The sequence below is a fragment of the Hemicordylus capensis genome, chromosome 3 (genome assembly GCF_027244095.1).
Source record: "Hemicordylus capensis ecotype Gifberg chromosome 3, rHemCap1.1.pri, whole genome shotgun sequence".
Lineage (NCBI taxonomy): Eukaryota > Metazoa > Chordata > Lepidosauria > Squamata > Cordylidae > Hemicordylus > Hemicordylus capensis.
In genome coordinates, this window is record NC_069659.1 from 356,390,032 (window position 1) to 356,396,312 (window position 6,281).

The following is a 6,281-nucleotide window of genomic DNA, read 5'->3' on the forward strand; positions in this document are numbered from 1 at the left end:
TGGTGGCGACTCAGAGGCAGGCCTTCTCGGTAGCTGCTCCTGGGCTGTGGAATGCACTCCCTACGGAAATCCGTAATTTGAATTCTCTATTAGGCTTCAGGAGAACCCTTAAAATGTATTTGTTTGGCCTGGCTTTCCAGGGTTTTAAAATCAGTTTTAATATTTTATCCAGGTTTTACGGTATTTAATTACTGCAATTGTTTAATTGTTGTTTTAAAATGTTTTTAAATTGTTAATTGTTATATTGTGTTTTATTTTTATTTATTTTTTAGCTCTTTACTGTTTTAATGGTTTATTTTAATTGCAAACCATCATGAGCCATTTTGGAAGGGTGGTATAAAAATCAAATAAAATAAATAGATACATAGATAGATGTTTCTTTTTCTGTGGGAATCTCTGCTTTCTATACATTTATGGAATACGTATACTGACTATAGAAATCATCCTTTTAAAGAATACTTCATGTACACAAAATGCCAATTCAAATCTAACAGTGATAAATACTTGTCTTTCTCTAGTAAATGCATCATCCACAATTTACAAAACCTATATATACATACATACATACATTGTGTGTGTGTGTGTCCCATTCATATGCAACCAGGGTGTACCCTGCTTAGCTAAGTCATGCTTGTTACCACAAGACCAGCTCTCCTCTCCCACCAGCTCGCTCCCACCAACTCTCCCACCACCAACCTTGGGTGCCCCCCTGGCTCCATAGAACGAGCCACTGCTAGTGTATATGGTTATGTTTACCTCCACGACACCCTGGGAGGTAGGTTAGGCTGAGAGATAAGTGCCTGGTCCAGAGTCACCCATTTCGTTCCATGGCTGAGTGAGGATTTGAACTTGGGTCTCCCTGGTGCTAGTCCAGCACTCCAACCACTACACCACACTGGCTCATTTGTTGATGTACAATTCTTACATTATGCTCACATCAATATTATCAGTAGGGTTAGGCTGAGAGACAGTGTGCTGGTTTGGATGATACAGGCTATGACGTTAGAGAGGGATCATGCTCAAAGTGTGCCCATGGGACGTCTTCCATGGACATTGCAATGTCCTCCTCTGGGGGCAGGATGTTTATCTGAAGGGCCATTCTTCCTATCACCCCTTTGGGAGAGACCGTTCTGAATGATCACCCAAGGAATGGTACTAGCTTTATCAAAACTCAGTTTTAGTCCCTTCAAACATCCTTGTGTTTTGCCACAAATGTGGAATCATCTGAAAGCCAGTGAGGTCCTTGGAATGTGTGAAAGCCATTGGAGAAATCCTGCTAGTCTTACTGAAATTCTTCTGGATTTATTTATTCATTCTTTCATATTTATATACCACCTGTATATCTCTAGGAAGTGCACACAATTTAAAACAACAAATATAAAAAAGAGAAAAAACAAATAAAACAACTTCACAGAATAGAAAGTTAAAACAATTTCATAGGACAAAAACAATTGTTTAAAATTAATTTCAGCTAAGCCTGAGAAAATAGGTGTTTCTTGAGGGTCTTTCTAAAAGCAATCAGTGATGGAGATGCTCTTATTTTGACAGGCATATTCCGCAGCCACAGAGAAGACCCAGTCCCAAGTTGCCACCAAACGAGCTGGGCAACCATAACTGTATCTCCCCACGTGATCTTAATAGGCGGGAGGGTTGATGAGAAAGAAGACATTCTCTTAAGTAACCTAGATCCAAGCTGTTGAGGGCTTTATAGGTAATTACCAGGATTCTGTATTTCACTCAGAAACATATCGGCAGCCAGTGCAGTTCTTTCAGAATCAGTATTATATGGTCCCTTCAAGTTGTCCCAGAGACCAGTCTGGCTGCCACATTCTGTGCCAATGGTAGTTTCTTTACTGTGTACAAGGGCAGCTCCACGTAGAGCGCATTACAGCAATTAAGCCTGGAGGTTACCTGCATATGCACCACTGTTTTAAGGTCATTTACCACCACAAATGGGTGTACCTGACATATCAGCCAAAGCTGATAAAAAGTGCTCCTAGCCACTGCCTCAACCTGAGAAACTGGAGAGAGTTTTGGATTCAGGAGCATTTGCAAGCTACATACCTGATCATTCAGGGGGAGTGTAACCAGAACCAGAACAAGCAGATCTAAACCATCTCTTGGATCCCAACCTCCCACATTCAGTACTACCACCTTATTTGGATTCAACTTTGGTTTATTATCCCTCATCCAGCCCATTACCACCTCCAGGCAGTCATTAAGGGAAGTTATGACATTTCCTGATGAGGTTGATATAGAGAAATAGATTTGGATGTCATCAGTATATTGATAACACCCTGCACCCAATCTCCTGATGATCTCTCCCAGCAGTTTCATGTAGATCTCAAAGAGCATTGGAGACAGTATGGAGCCTTGTGGAACTCCATACTTTAGTACTTGCTTTGTAGAGCAGCAATCTCCAAGCGACACCATCTGGAATCTACTGGAGAGATAGGAACAGAACCACTGTAAAACAGTGTCATCCAATCTCACCTCCCTCAGGTGACCCAGAAGGATACCATGGTTGATGGTATCGAAAGCCGCCATGAGATTCAAAAGGATCAGCAGAGTCACACTGTCAGCATCCAATTGGAGATCATCCATCAGGTCGACCAAGGCAGTCTCAACCCCATAGCCCACTCAAAAGCCAGTTTGAAATGGGTCTAGCTACTCTGCATCATCCAGAACTGCCTGGAGCTGAGAGGCCACCACCCACTCAGTCATCTTGCCCAACCATGGAAGGTTGGAGAGGGGTCTATAATTGGTTAAGGGATCAAATTCTGAGTTCTTCAAATAAATTCTAATAGTAGCCTCCTTAAGACAAAGAGCCATCCTACCCTCCCTCAAAGAAGCATTTATAATATTTACCAGAGAGGGTCCGGTAAATAAAATAATACAACTACCAGTTGGTCAAGGCTCAAGAGAACACGTTGAAGGACCCACAATCCAAAGCAGTTTGTCCACTTCCTCAGGAGTCACACCGAAAGTGATCCAATCTAATCTCATAAGAGGAATTGCTGGATACCTCCACAATAGATTCTGCAGGAACTGTGGAATTCAACTCAGCCCAGATATGGGAAATTTTATCTGCAAAACAGTGATTTAAAATGTCACAGCAAATGATCAATAGTTCCAAATTCAAATTCAAGGGGGAGGGGGTACATACTAGCCCCCTCCCAACCCTAGACAACTCAGCTGGATATGAATTTGCAGAAGCAATACGGGCAAAGAGGAATAATTTCTTTGCCGTCCACACTGCCAGAGCATGGATCTTCAAATGTGCTCTGTGGAGTGATCTGTTGGATACATGTTTTCCTTAAACGTCCTCCTTTCCCCCCCTTCGGATCATCCCACAAATGCAGTCAGAGTTTTGTTGGAGGCACATTTTGGTGGCAACTCCTCTGTGCCCCTCCAGATCTTCATAACAATCTGTGGGCTTCCAGGCACACTTACTCCCCTCATGTTGATACAAGATGGAAACAAGAATTTTTTTAGTGAAGTAATTAGCTGTTTCCATTGCAGTCTCTGTCATAGATAATTGTGTGCTTTCAAGTGCTTCTTGGTACTGAAATGTAACAATTATCTGTATAATTACCTGGATATACCTTGACTGGGAAGTATTTTTATTACTGTTATGGAATTATCCATTCCATGGATACAGATGAATCTGCCTGTTGTTAAGGTCATCTTTGATCTCCTTGCTTTGCATACCACTTCCTTTGGGAGTCAGGTGGGTGTCTTCTGGAGCAGGGCTTTCTCTGCTGTGGCCCCTCAGGTGTGGAATGCTGTTCCCATGGGCATCTGCTAAGTGCCTTTCTTCTTCGACATCTTCTAGCCAGAATCATACAATGCTAGAGCTGGAAGGGACCTTGGAGGTTGTCTAGCCCAACGCTCTGCTCAGCCCAAGAAACCGCTAGAGCATCCCTGTCCAGCCTTTGCCTGGAAACATCCAGAGAAGGAAGAGGATTGTAGAATTAATGAAGGAGAACTTACCAGTTGACATCCCCTGGCCACAGTGGGACTTGAACCATAGACTTGGCATTGCTAGCTTCATATTCTGACCAAGCCAAGAAAAATATAGATGTGTGGGAATGAATCTACAGTTGTCTTTATGCAAATACTGTGCTCTGACATTGTGCTCTGGTCCCTTCCTTTGATGCCCGGTCAAAACTAACTAAGACTCTGGGTGAATTTGGTTTGTTTGTTATAGTCCTTTTCTGCCTATATCTACTGCGAACGGCTACGTTGTGGTTATTTCATGCTTTTCAGAAGCTATCAAAGGTAGCACTAGGAGACCCTAGCTCTGAGCACAGCCACCCCATGTATGGTGAGCCCCCAGGACGACCGATTGGAGCATTTCCCAAGGCAATGGAGAATTCTCAGGAACCGGCATGGCTCTGCCTACCTAGGCTGGCTATTGGCCCTCCTCAACAGGAAGAGCTAGCAAGACTTCCTGTTCAGACCGGAATTTTGCCTGGACAACAGTCTGCCTGGCTTTTGTTCTCTGGTTCGGATTGCCCACCCAGTCCCAGTTCTTAGCTTCACCCCAGCGCCTGTCTGGCTTCCATCAGAAAGCTGTTCATGGCTTAGTTCTTGGTTTTGTGTTAATTATATGGCTTCAAGTTTTATTGACATGGAAAAGTGAGGCATGGTGGTTCTGCTGGGGCTGATGAGTCTTGCTTACATTTGCAAAATGTAAGAGCAGATCCTCGAGGACATTCCTTAACTGATTTAACCATCATGGCACATTCCCTTAAGAATCAAGGGAATTAAATTTTTGTAAAAGACCTGGGGGCCCTTGCAAACAAGAAGTGTCAGGGTTTGCTGCAGGGCTTGGTTGCACAAGCATCCCAAATGATGGTTTGCAAAAAGCTCTAGGTTTGGGGGTACAGTCCAGGAGTAATACCCCAGCATTCTCTGCAAGGCACAGCTCCTCTCAGTTTTATGATGCAGCCAGGTGGAGGCAGCAACATCAGTCCAGTTGGAGACTGAAGTTTGGTTCAGGCTCACTTCCTGGGACAGAAACAACAGGGACAGTTAAACAGGTTAGCAACAGTCAGCTGGTAGCATAGAAGCAGAAACTAGCTCACCTTGATTCCAGGCGCCCCATGCCAGTCCAGCAGCTTTGCTCCTGACTTCACGGACCCTACACAAGATGAGACAAAGCCCCCAAAGTGATAGGCAAGCCCTTGATGGCTTCCTCTTATTGAATGCAGGTTGTAGGGAAACCACCCACACATTTCTCTGAAATTTCTCTCGGGAGACACTCTGAAATAACTCATCCTTCTTGAAGATAATTTGGTCCCAGTCCTCTGCGCTTGCAGGCCTGTCCTTTATTAATAACTAGTATTTTTAAGCCCGTTATGATAATGGGCGCTAGCTTTCTATCCCGTCTTTTCTGTCTCTCTCTCTCTCTTTCTGTCTCTTCCCCCCCCCTTGTCCCCTCTCTCTTTTTGTTTTTTGTTTTGTTGTTGTCTCTGTTTTTGTTCTTCCTTATTTTGCTTTTACTTTTTTTGGGGGGGGGTGGATGAATAACGGCCAAAATGGCCCATGAGAAGGTGGCCGCCCCCGCCTATCGCCCTCCCGCGCACCCAGCTGCCGGAGCCCACCTTACCCGCTCCAGCCCGAAGGAGAAGAGAGGAACTCGGGAACAGAGCTATTCTCTGTGTTAAGCTGCTGCCTATACTGTCGCAATGGACGCAATAGGCGTCCTTTGCGTCCATAGCGGCAGTTTGAGCAGTGACTTAGCACAGAGAGGAGCTCTGCTCGTGAGCTCCTCTCTTTTCCCTCGGGCTGGAGCGGGTAAGGTGGTCTTCGACAGCTAGGAGGGCGATAGGCGGGGGCGGCAACCTTCTCATGGGCCATTTTGGCCCTTAATCTTTTTTGGGGGGGAGCGGGGAAGGTGATTTTGGGCAGCCGGGAGGGCGGGTGAGCAGGCGGCGGCGGCTGTGAGCGGGCGGGGGCCTCGTTGGCGGCTTCGCCGCCACCTCGCCCAGCTTCATTTTGGGCAGCTGGGAGGGCGGGTGAGCAGGCGGCGGCGGCTGTGAGCGGGCGGGGGCCTCGTTGGCGGCTTCGCCGCCACCTCGCCCAGCTTCCCTGTCCCCCGTCTCGGTCTTCCCCCGCCGCCATTGCCCTTGCCTTTTTCAGGGCGGCCGCTTCTGGTTGCCTCGGCCTCCTCTCGCCGTGCCGCAGCTCATGGCTGAGGCGGCGGCTCCGCCGCCGCCTCGGCCACTTTCCCCCGCCGCCACACACCGGCTAATGGCCGCCCGTGGCTGTGGGAC

General features: G+C 46.4%; 1 long non-coding RNA gene across 1 annotated transcript; it reads right to left on the reverse strand.

Annotated features, from left to right (window-relative positions):
- Positions 1-1,280: 1,280 nt before the first annotated feature.
- On the reverse strand, positions 1,281-5,673 carry LOC128351335 (uncharacterized). Its single transcript, XR_008319715.1, has 3 exons — positions 5,615-5,673; positions 5,091-5,146; positions 1,281-3,939 (listed from the first exon to the last, which is right to left on the reverse strand). It is a non-coding gene; the product is annotated as an uncharacterized LOC128351335 (long non-coding RNA).
- Between the last annotated feature and the right edge of the window lie 608 nt (positions 5,674-6,281).